Raw genomic sequence first — 11,868 nt, forward strand, 5'->3', positions numbered from 1 at the left:
AAATAATAATGATGTTAGAATAAATTTTTTTTGAGTTAAACAAGCATCCATCTTTATTTTATATCATTGTGTTTGCTGTTTTGTTTTTTGAGTGAGGCCTATAAGGAAGAATGCATGTTCGATAGCATCAAATACTTTTTGGAATATGTAAAATGTGTATATTATCTTTCTTATATACAGTCAAATGTGCCTTAGTTTATACCAACTTGGCTGACTATAGTGTAAAAAATAATTTTTTTCCTAGATTAAACTCACATATGAACTCATAAACCTTATTTGCAGCACTTGAATAGGCAGTTTCAGACAAGACCTTTCCAGTTAATAAAGAGCAAATACAGCTTAAAATTCATATACAAATTTAATCTTGTAGAAATTTTATTTTTTAACAGTTCTGGTGATGGGGATGGGATTAATGGAACATTTTGAACCAGGTTAAGCTCAACAGGCAAGTCCTAATTGGTTAGATGACATTTTGGCTTCTGGGAAGGTCAGGCATTGACAGAATGTACACTTTGTTAGGTTTTGATTTGCTGATGTGAGGCTTAGCTTCAGTGACTGCATCTTGCACCGAGGATATTCAGGTTAACAATAAATGTAAATTTATGATAGATCGTTGGATCATATATTCCAGAATTGTGTTAGTATTTGCATGCATATAATAAACAGTTGTTACTGTCAGTTAATTTTCTTATTTGTCAGATTTTATATTAAAGTTGGCTACCTGTTATTGAAAATATTTTCAATTCTTCAAATTTGTTCTGCAATATTTTTGTATTAAGAATTATCTAAAATTTTCAAATTTTAACAAGGCGTTCAGTAGTCTTTTGATTCCATATCTTGATTGAGGAGCAAGTGATAAACTTTTACTAACTGCCTTTTTTTCCAAGTATAGTTTAAATGTAAATTTCCCCTATTAATATAAAAGGACCAAATCAAATTCAAAATGCCCTTCTTGACTTGCTCCTTAAGTTAAACTTAGATTAATAATTGTTAACATACGTTTTAATGATTCATTCTCCAGCTCTCCGTAAGGTCTGGCATATTTTTTGTTTTTGCCTGGGTTATGTATTCCCATCTACACTTACAGGTATTATAAAAATAACCACCAATTCATTTTAAGAGCTATAATATTCCTGACATACAAATGTTAATATAACTTTTATCATAATTTATATCCAATATAATTTCAAAACCGAAAAATATTGTAAGAATATTATACCACATTTGGCCATCACTGCCATGCTAAATTATTTATATGAATGAATTGAGTGAAAGATTCTTTTTTTGTAACAATGAACATATCTCCAGCCTATCATCTCGAAGATGTTTACAAGGGGAGAAATAGCTTACTTTGACAAATCATCTAAATGTTTTATTCCCATAAAAAAAAAATTTATTCTGTAACCAGTAAAAAATGAAGAAATAAATAAACCTTTTTTTTTTATTTCCAAAATGGCCATTGCTCAACAGACACAGAGTCTGTGTATAAAAATAGGGAAAGAAATAGCCTCCTAAGGTAACACAAGCAAATTCTACCGTATTTAGTAATCATTTTATTTTCTCTGGAAGGATAGTCACTGTTATTACATGGAATTTTTAGATATTGTCTGCTTTATTTTGATGTAAGCATGAAGACAGAAAATCAAAATTTAGGAGCAGAGTTTATACTTCTTGGTATTTTCCCATATGGCCAAATGAACACTGTCCTCTTTGTTGCCATTGCAGGCCTCTTCTCAGTGACTTTGATGGGGAACATCATACTGATCCACCTCATCCGACTGGACACCTGACTCCACGCTCCCATGTCCTTCCTCTTCAGCCAGCTCTCCTTCATTGGCTTGATGTACATCTCCACCATGGTACCCAAGATGGCAGCAAATTTTCTGTCAAATAGTAAATCCATTACTTTTTTAAGTTGTGAGATTCAAACCTTTGTAGTTTTGACTCTCAGTGGAACTGAAGCTCTTCTTGGTTTTATGCCTTATGATCGAAACATAGCCATCTGTCATCCCCTACATTATCCTGTTCTTATGAGCAAGATGATCTGTTTGTTCATGGTCATGTGTATATAGGCCAGTAGTTTTAGGAATTCTTAAACACATACATTGCATGTATTTCAACTTCCGTTATGTAGATCTTGGCTCATTAACCACTTTTTCTGTGAAGTTCCATCTCTAATATCTTTGGTGCACCGGGACATCTCCCAGTATGAGTATACTGTCCTATTTAGCAGTCTTATCATTCTGATACTATCATTTTTGGCCCTTTTGGCTTCCTATGGGACTGCTCTCTCCACCTATACAAGACCACACTCCTTGCATTACCCTAAGGAGGAAAAGGTGGTGGCAATATTTTACAGCATTATCACAACTCTTCTGAACCCATTTATCTACAATCTTAGGAACAAGGCGGTCATAAGGGCCATGAGAAGACTGCTGGGATAATGGATATTTGTATAGAAAATATGACTTCAGGAAGCTTTTATAGTTTGAGACTCAACAGCAAGCCTTGACTAGCCTACTGTATAAGCTCCAATAAATGTTTACAAAATAAATAAATGGAAGAATGTCTTGATTTCCCCTCTTTTGAGAAATAGTTAAAGCACGGTTATTGGAACTGGATGTATTTGCAGTGTGAAGCTAGAGAATGTTTGGAATTATCAGCTTTATTTGTCTTCTAAAGCAATAGAATTAATCCCTGTCAACACAATGCTCCTATGTCATAACAAATATTTTCAACACTTTATTCTGAAATAAAATGAATATGAAATATAATTTACCATATAATACATAGTATCAGGAAAATATATGTGACAAACAAACTATAATGTAGAGGAAAGTGCATACATCCACTTATTTATTCATTCATTAAACGAAGGCTTTAATGCTTTAACTGTGTATGTGACACTGTCATAGGCACTGGTGAAATGGGATGAAACAAGATAAAACTGACATAAATCTCTGCTGTCATGAATTTACATTTCTTTGTGTAAATTTGACAGTATACCAAAAAGTATTAATTGCTGTGAAGAAAAACTAAGTGGAAAACTGGAATAGGGAAAACAGAGAAAGAAGAACAAAGAATGAGACATTTGTCAAAAACTAAAAGGATCCAAGGAAAAGATTCAAGTAGATATCTGGGGATGAGTGTTCTTGGAAAAGCAAAGAATGAGTGAGAATTCCCTGAGATGGGGACACACCCAGCATAGTCACAAAAGTTCAAGGAGTAAATTGGTGAGTAGTATGAAATGGGTAGATGTAATGAGGCCAGAACTTGCAGTGTAAATTAGACATTTGTGTGTGTGTGTGTGTGTGTGTGTGTGTGCTTTAAGTGGAAGTTACAGTTCAAGTTAGTTTCTCATACAAAAATTTATACACACATTGTATTATATTCTATAATTTGTTTATGCATTTGACTGTTGATGGGCACCTAGGTTGTTTCCATCTTCTTGCTATTGTGAACAGTGCTGCAATGAACATGTTGTTGCTGTTGTTGTTAGGTGCACTTGAGTTGGTTCCGACTCATAGCATCCTTATTACGTACAACAGAACAAAACACTGCCCGGTCCTGTGCCATCCTTACAATCATTGTCACGCTTGAGCCCATTGTTGCAGCCACTGTGTCAAACCATCTCTTTGAGGGTCTTCTTCTTTTCTGCTGACCCTGTATTTTACCAAGCATGATGTCCTTCTCTAGAGACTGATCCCCCCTGACAACATGTCCAAAGTGTGTAAGACGGAGTCTCGCCATCCTTACTTCTAAGGAGCATTTTGTTTGTACTTCTTTCAAGACAGATTGGTTAGTTCTTCTGGCAGTCCATGGTATATTCAATATTCTTCACCAACACCACAATTCAAAGGCGTCAACTCTTATTCAGTCTTCCTTATTCATTGTCCAGCTTTCACATGCATATGATGCCATTGAAAATATCATGGCTTGGGCCAGGCACACCTTTAGTCTTCAAAGTGACACCTTTGCTCTTCAACACTTTAAAGAGGTTCTTTGCAGCAGATTTGTCCAATGCAATGTGTCTTTTGATTTCTTGACTGCTGCTTCCATGGGTGTTGCTTGTGAATACAAGTAAAATGAAGCCCTTGACAACTTCAATCTTTTCGCCGTGCAATGCATATACCCACCACTGCCGTCGAGTCTATTCCGACTCATAGCGACCCTATAGCACAGAGTAGAACTGCCCCGTAGAGTTTCCAAGGAGCACCTGGTGGGTTCAAACTGCCGACCTTTTGGTTAGGAGCCATAGCACTTAGCCACTATGCCACCAGGGTTTCCTATGGCACCAGCGTTTTCGCAGTACATATAGGTGTGCATATATCTATTCATGTGAGAGCTCTTATTTCTCTAGGATATATTCCAAGGAGTGGGATGGCTGTATCATATGATAGTTCAATTTCTAGCTTTTTAAGGAAGTGCCCAATTGATTTCCAAAGTAGTTGTACAATTTTACATTCCCACCAGCGGTGTATAAGTATCTCAGTCTCTCAGAAACCTCTCCAACATTTGTTTTTTTGTGTGTGTGTTTTCTGGATTAATGCTAGCCTTGTTGTGGTGAGATGGTATCTCATTGTAGTTTTGATTTGCATTTCTCTAATAGCTAATGATCATGATCATTTCCTCATGTATCTGTTAGCTGTCAGAATGTCTTCTTTTGATATCTTGCAGTAGTGTCTTGTAGTTTTCTTTGTATAGGTGTTTTACATCTGTGGTTAGATATATTCCTAAGTATTTTATCTTCTCGGAGACTATTGTAAATGACAACTGATTTGGTGATTTCCTCTTTGAAGTTCTCTTTGTTGGAGTTTAGGAATCCAACTGATTTTTGTATGTTTATCTTGTATTGATACTTTGCTGAAATCTTCTATTAGTTCCAGTAGTTTTCTGGTGGATTCTTTGGGGGTTTTCTGTGTATAAGAGCACATCATCTGAAATGCAGACACTTTTATCTCTTTCTTACCAATGTGGATGCCCTTTATTTCTTTTTCTAGCCTAATTGCTAGGGCCTCCAGCACAATGTTGAATAAGAGTGGTGATAAAGGGCATCCTGTTTGGGTCCCATTCTCAAGGGGAATGCTTTCAGGCTCTCTCCATTTAAGGTGATGGTGGCTGTTGACTTTATATAAATGCCCTTTATTATGGGGAAGAATTTCACTTCTGTTTCCATATTGCTGAGAGGTCTTATCATGAATGGGTGTTAGACTTTGTCAAATGCCTTTTCTGCATCTTACTAAAGGTCACACTGTTCTTGTCTTTAGTTTTATTTATGTGATAGATTACATTGATTGTTTTTCTAATGTTAAACCATCCCTGCATAACTGGTATGAATCCCACTTGGTCATTATGAATTATTCTTTTTTGATATGTTGTTGAACTCTATTGGCCAGAATTTTGTAGAGGATTTTGTGTCTAAGTTCATGAGAGATATTGGTCTGTAATTTAATTTTTTGTGATGTCTTTACCTGGTATCATTATCAGGGTTATGCTGGGTGAGTTTTGGAGTATTTCATTCTGTTGTATGCTCTGAAATATCTTTAGTAGTAGTGGTGTTACTTCTCAGACAATTTGGTAGAATTCTCTAGTGAAACTGTCAGGGAGAGGGCTTTTTTTTTTTTTTTCTTGGGAGTTTTTAATTACCTTTTCAACCTCTTCTTTTGTTATAGGTTTATTTAGTTGTTCTACCTCTGTTTCTGTTAGTTTAGTAGGTAGTATGTTTCTAGAAATTTGTCCATTTCCTCTAGGTTTTCAAAATTGTTGAAGTACAATTTTTCATAGTATTCTGTTATGATTCTTTTAATTTCAGTTGGGTCTGTTGTGATATAGCCCATCTCATTTCTTTTACTGGTTATACAGTTCCTCGTGAGTTTTTTTGTCAATTTGGTCATTGGTTTATCAATTTTGTTGATCGTTTCAAAGAACCAGCTTTTAGTTTTGTTAACTCTTTCTATTGTTTTTCTATTCTCTATTTCATTTAATTCTGGTCCAATTTTTATCATTTACTTTCTTGTGACTGAGGGCTTCTTTTACTGCTCTCTTTCTATTTGCTAGAGTTCTTGAGTTAATTCTTTGATTTTGGACTTTTCTTTTTGGATGTGTGCATTTATTGCTATAAATGGACATCGGGGCACTGTTTTTGTTGTGTCCCAATTGTTCTGGTAAGATGTGTTTTCATTCTCATTGGATTCTGCGCATTTCTTTTTCCACACTATTTCTTCTATAAACTGGTATTTTTGAGCAAGGTGTTGTTCAGTTTCCATGTGTTTGATTTTTTTTTTTTTCCTTGCTTTTTCTGTTATCGATTTCTAATTTTATGGCTTTATGGTCAGAAAGTTGCTTTGTAATATTTTAATGTTTTGTATTCTGTTACAGCTTATATGACCTAATATGTGGTCTATTCTGGAGAATGTTCCATGTGCATTGGAGAAGAAAGTATGCTTGGCTGCTATTGTGTGGAGCGTTCTGTATATGTCTATGAGATTAAGTTGGTTGATTGTGGCATTTAAATCTTCCATGTCTTTATTGAGCTTCTGTCTGAATGTTCCGTCCTTCATCGACAGTGGTGTGTTGAAGTCTCCTACTATTACTGTGGAGCTCTCTATTTCTCTTTTCAATGTGTTAGAGTTTCCTTTATATATTTTGGAGCCCTATCATAGGGTGCATAAATATTTACTGTGGTTATGTTCTCCTGGTGTATTGAGCCTTTAATCATTATATAGTGTCCTTTCTTATCCTTTGTGGTGATTTTACTTTAAAGTCTATTTTGTCAGAGATTAATATCTCCATTCCTGCTCTTTTTTGATTGTTGTTTGCTTGATACATATATGTATGTATTTTTTTCTTCCTTTGAGTTTTAGTTTGTGTCTTTAAGCCTAAGGTGTGTCTCTTGTAGGCAGCATATAGATGGATTGTGTTTTTTTTTTTATCCATTCTACCACTCTCTGTCTCTTTATTGATGCATTTAGTCCATTTATATTCAGCATAATTTTTGATAGGTGTGAGTTTTTTTTATTGTGCTTTAAGTGAAAGCTTACAGTTCAAGTCAGTTTCTCATACAGAAACTTATACACACATTGTTATGTGACCGTAGTTGTTTTATGTATTTTGGAGCCCTGTACTTGGGTGTGTAAATATTTATTATGGTTATGTCCTCCTGGTGTATTGACCTTTTAATCATTATATAGAGTCCTTCTGTAAGCTTTGTTGTGGATTTTACTTTAAAGTCTATTTTGTCAGAAATTAAAAATTGTCGCTCCTGCTCTTTTTTGATTGTTGTTTCCTTGGTATATATATTTTTTCCATCTTTTGATATTTAGCTTGTTTGTTTCTTTAAGTCTAAGGTGTGTCTCTTGTAGACAGCATATAGATGGATTTTGGGTTTTTTTTAAATCCATTCTGCCACTCTCTGTCTCTTTATTGGTGCATTTAGTCCATTTACATTAAGGATAATCATTGATAGGTATGAGTTTAGTGCTGTCATGTTGGTGTCTTTTTTTGCGTGCATGTTGTTGACAGTTTCTTTTTTCTACTTAATTTTCTGTGGTGATGAGTCCTTTTTCTTTATATATTTTCTTTTCCTCTTTTTCATTCTTGTTGATTTGTATTTGCTGAGTCTCTTTTACTTGTTTTTTTTATTCTGATGTTTAGGATTGTTAGTTTCCTTTGTGGTTACCTTAATATTTACCCCTATTTTTCTAAGTTTAACCTTGTATTTCTTCATATTGCCTGGAATTCTTCTCCGTATAAAGATCTAGGACTACATTTTTATTCTCTTCTTTTTTTTTGGTTTTAATGTTACTTTTTACCTAATGATGTTCCTGTTTCCCTATTTTGAGTGTTTTAGATTTGATTTATTTTTGTGATTTCCTTATCTGCATTGATATCTGGTTGCTGTCCTGTGTTCTAGTCTTGGGTTGTTGTCTGATGTTACTGATTTTCTAACCACAGGACTCCGTTTAGTATTCCTTGTAATTTTGGTTCAGTTTTTACAAATTCCCTAAACTTTTGTTTATTTGGAAATGTCCTAATTTCACCAGCATATATGAGAAACAGTTTTGCTGTATATATAATTCTTGGATGGCATTTTTTTTTCCTTCAAGGCTCTGTATATGTCATCCCATTGTCTTCTTGCCTGCATGGTTTCTGCCGAGTAGTTCGAGCTGAGTCTTATTGACTCTCCTTTGTAGGTGACTTTTTGTTTATCCCTAGCTGCTCTTAAAATTCTCTCTTTATCTTTGGCTTTGGCAAGTTTGATTATAATATTCTTGGTGACTTTCTTTTGGGATCTACCTTGTGTGGGGTTGGATGAGCATCTTGGACAGATATCTTCTCATCTTTCATGATATCAGAGAAGTTTTCTGGCAACAAGTCTTCAACAATTCTCTCTGTATTTCCTGTTATCCCTCCCCACCCCTCCCCCCATTCTGGTACACCAGTTATTGGTAGGTTATTCCTTTTGTTACAGTCCCACACAATTCTTAGGGTTTCTTCTTTTTTTTATTTTTTTGTCTGATTTTTCTCAAGTAAGTTGGTGTCAAGTGCTTTATCTTCAGTCTCACTAATTCTAACTTCCATTGCCTCAGTTCTGCTTCTATGACTTTCTAATGAGTTGTCTAATTCTGAAATTTTAATTTCAATCTTCTGGATTTCTGTTTGCTTTCTCTGTACGGATTCTTGCAGCCTATTAAATTTGTCATTATGCTCTTCTCTAATTTTCTTAAGTTACTGTATTGTTTGTCTTGTGCTTCGTGGCTTGTTCTGCATTTTGCCTGATCTCCTCCCTGATATCTTGAAGAGTTCTGTATATTAACCTTTTGTATTCTACCTCTGGTAATTACAAGGAGTTATCTTGATCAGGAAGGTTTCTTGATTCTTTGATTTGGGAGCTTGCTGAGGCCATCATGATCTGCCTCTTTATGTGATTTGATATTGACTGTTGTCTCTGAGTCATCAATAACTTATTGTATGTATTTATTTTATGTTTGCTTATTTTGTCCTAGATTCTTTTTTGTTTTGTTATGGTCAGATAGGCTCCTCATGTAAGGTAGCTTGATTATTGGTCCTTTTGAAGCTCTAACATCCTGTCACCAGGTGGTTAGAGCTCTTACAAAGTATGTGAGCCCAGGAATCCATTTACTTTTCTTGTATGGTTACAGGTCAGGTGTTCAGGTGGTCAGTCACCAAGTGTTGGTGCAGGTTCTCACCTGCAGTACTAGATGGGAAAGGGTGATTCATGTAGGCACAGGTATCTGGATGCAGTAGGGGGTCACACGCTGAGCAAGGCAGGTGGTCATAGCTGCCTCTGAGTGTTTGTGATGAAAGCTTGTTCCCGTTCTGCAGAGCACATAGGTGGTTGGGTTTTGCAGCTTTACTATCAGCACCTAATGCTGTTGTCTGTAAGGACTGGGAGTCACCACTTATTCTTGAATCCCTGTCATGGGTGGCTTGGTGGAGTGGGTGGAGAAACCAGTCCCCAGGCCCTTGAAGTTGGTAGTTGAGGACCCAGCTTAATGGGAAGAGCCGTGACAAATGTCATGAACCTGCCTCTCCACCCTATAGCTAAAACAGTTGAAGTTAGACTTCAGGTATATACCCTGTTATACCGTGCTAAAGAGGGCCTATGTTGTTGAAATGGGCCCACACAGGTCTATGGAGGGGTGAAAGGTAGTCAAAGTCTGTGGAACCTTATGCCTGTGCCTAGGCAAAGTAGCTGTTTCTACCCTGATTTCCTGTGTTAGGAGAGCCAGAAAATTATTTTTTTCCCTGTTTGTTAAATTGTTTTCTCTCCAATGCCTGGAAATGGATCAGAGTGTACGATAGGTCCTACTTCCAGCCCAGGGGATGTGGCAATCTCTGAAGCTGGCTTGGACCCAGTGCAGAGTGGGAAGGGGACAGGTAAGTGGGAGAAAATTTTTCCCAAAGGATTTTTTTGTTTGTTTGTTTTATCTGCACAGTAGGCTAGACGCATCTACTTATCTTTTGCTGATTGAGCACCGCTTTTCACTGATTCTGGAGGTGTGAGTGAACTCTCCACCACTTGGTCTGATGAGTAAAGCATGTCCCAAATGCCACTGCCTTCCTCACTGAGCTGGCATCAGGGGATCCTACCTGTGGGCTGCCAGTTCCTGCCAATTCATGTCTGGCAACTCCTCACTGCTTTTTAACCATCTCTCCTTCCCCCTGCCACCTAGTCCAATTTCTCAGCTTTGCATTTGATGTTCATGGCTCCTAGATTGTCGTATATAATCGAGTCACTTGTTTTTTTGGGTCTTTGTTGTAAGAGGAAGCACAGGAAGCCTCTAACCATTCTGCTGTCTTGGTCCTGCCCTTTTTTTATTTTGAAAAGATTTTTTTTAATCTTGATATGTAGGATTGTTATATTCCTTTGTGGTTATCTTAATATTTACTCCTATTTTTCTAATTTTAAACCAATCTTTTATTTCTTTATATTGCCTTGACTTCCTCTCCATACAAAAGATCTATGACTACATTATTTAGTTCCTCGTTTTGTTTTAATGTTGTCATCTTTTACTTAATGATGTCTCTGTTTTCCTATATTCAGCTTTGATTTATTTGTGATTTCCCTATATGTGTTGATATGTGGTTGTTCTTTCCTATATTCTAGTCTTCAGTTGTTATCTGACATTATTGATTTTCTAACAGGAGGACTCCCCATTGTATTTCTTTTAATTTTGGTTTGATTTTTACAAATTCCCTAAACTTCTGTTTATCTACAAATGCCCTAATTTTACCATCATAGCTGAGAAACAGTTTTTCTGGATATACAATTCTTGGCTGGATTTTTTTTTTCCCTTCAAGGCTTTATATATGTCATCCCATTGCTTTCTTGTCTGCATGGTTTCTGCTGAGTAGTCTGAGCTTAGTCTTATTGACTCTCCTTTGCAAGTGACTTTTTGTTTATCCCTAGACCCTCTTAAAATTCTCAGTTTATCTTTGTTTTGGGCAAGTTTGATTATAATATGTCTTGGTGACTTTCTTTTGGGCTCTACCTTGTGTGGGGTTACATAAGCTCTTTGGATAAATATTTCCTCATCTTTCACGATATCAAGGAAGTTTTAAGTCAACAAATATTTGACAATTCTCCCTGTATTTTTTGTTCCCACCCTTCTTCTGGTACTGCAGTTAGTCGTTGGTTATTCCTCTTGATAGAGTTCCATGTAGTTCTTAGGGTTTCTTCATTTTTTGTAATTCTTTTATCTGATTTTTCCTCAAGTATGTTGGTATCAAGTGCTTTATCTTTAATCTCACTAATCTGACTTCCGTTTCCTCAGTTCCACTCCTATGACTTTCTATTGAGTTGTCTAGTTCTGAAATTTTATTGTTAATCTTTTAAATTTCTGTTTGCTGTCTCTCTATGGCTTCTTGCAACCTGTTAAATTAGTAATTATGCTGTTGAATAACCTCCTTAAGTTCCTCTATTGATTTATCTGTGTGTTCCTTGGCTTGTTCTGCATTTTGCCTGATCTCCTCCCTGATCTGTTGAAGAGCTCTGTGTATTAATCCTTTGAATTCTATGTCTGAAGAAATCATCTTCCTCCAGATTTCTTGATTGTTTTGTGCACTTGCTGAAGCCATCATCGTCTGCTGCTTTATGTGATTTGATATTGACTGTTGTCTCCAAGCCATCAAGTTATTATATTTATTTATGTTTGCTTACCGTGTTCCAGCTTCTTGTTTTGTTTTTTGTTTTGATATGCACAAATAGGATTCTTGTGTTTGCTGGTTTGATTATTGGTGCCTTTGAAGCTCTCATGTCCTGTCACCAGGCAGTTAGAGCTGTTACTGGGTATGTGAGTCCAGGAGTCCATTTACTTTTCTTGTATGGGTGAAGCTCAGATGTCC

At 36.0% G+C, this 11,868-nt stretch overlaps 1 pseudogene; it reads left to right on the forward strand.

Annotated features, from left to right (window-relative positions):
- Positions 1-1,503: 1,503 nt before the first annotated feature.
- On the forward strand, positions 1,504-3,267 carry LOC135229529 (olfactory receptor 2AK2-like; annotated as a pseudogene).
- The last annotated feature ends 8,601 nt before the right edge of the window (positions 3,268-11,868 follow it).

This window comes from Loxodonta africana, unplaced genomic scaffold, assembly GCF_030014295.1.
Source record: "Loxodonta africana isolate mLoxAfr1 unplaced genomic scaffold, mLoxAfr1.hap2 scaffold_34, whole genome shotgun sequence".
Classification (NCBI taxonomy): Eukaryota; Metazoa; Chordata; class Mammalia; order Proboscidea; family Elephantidae; genus Loxodonta; species Loxodonta africana.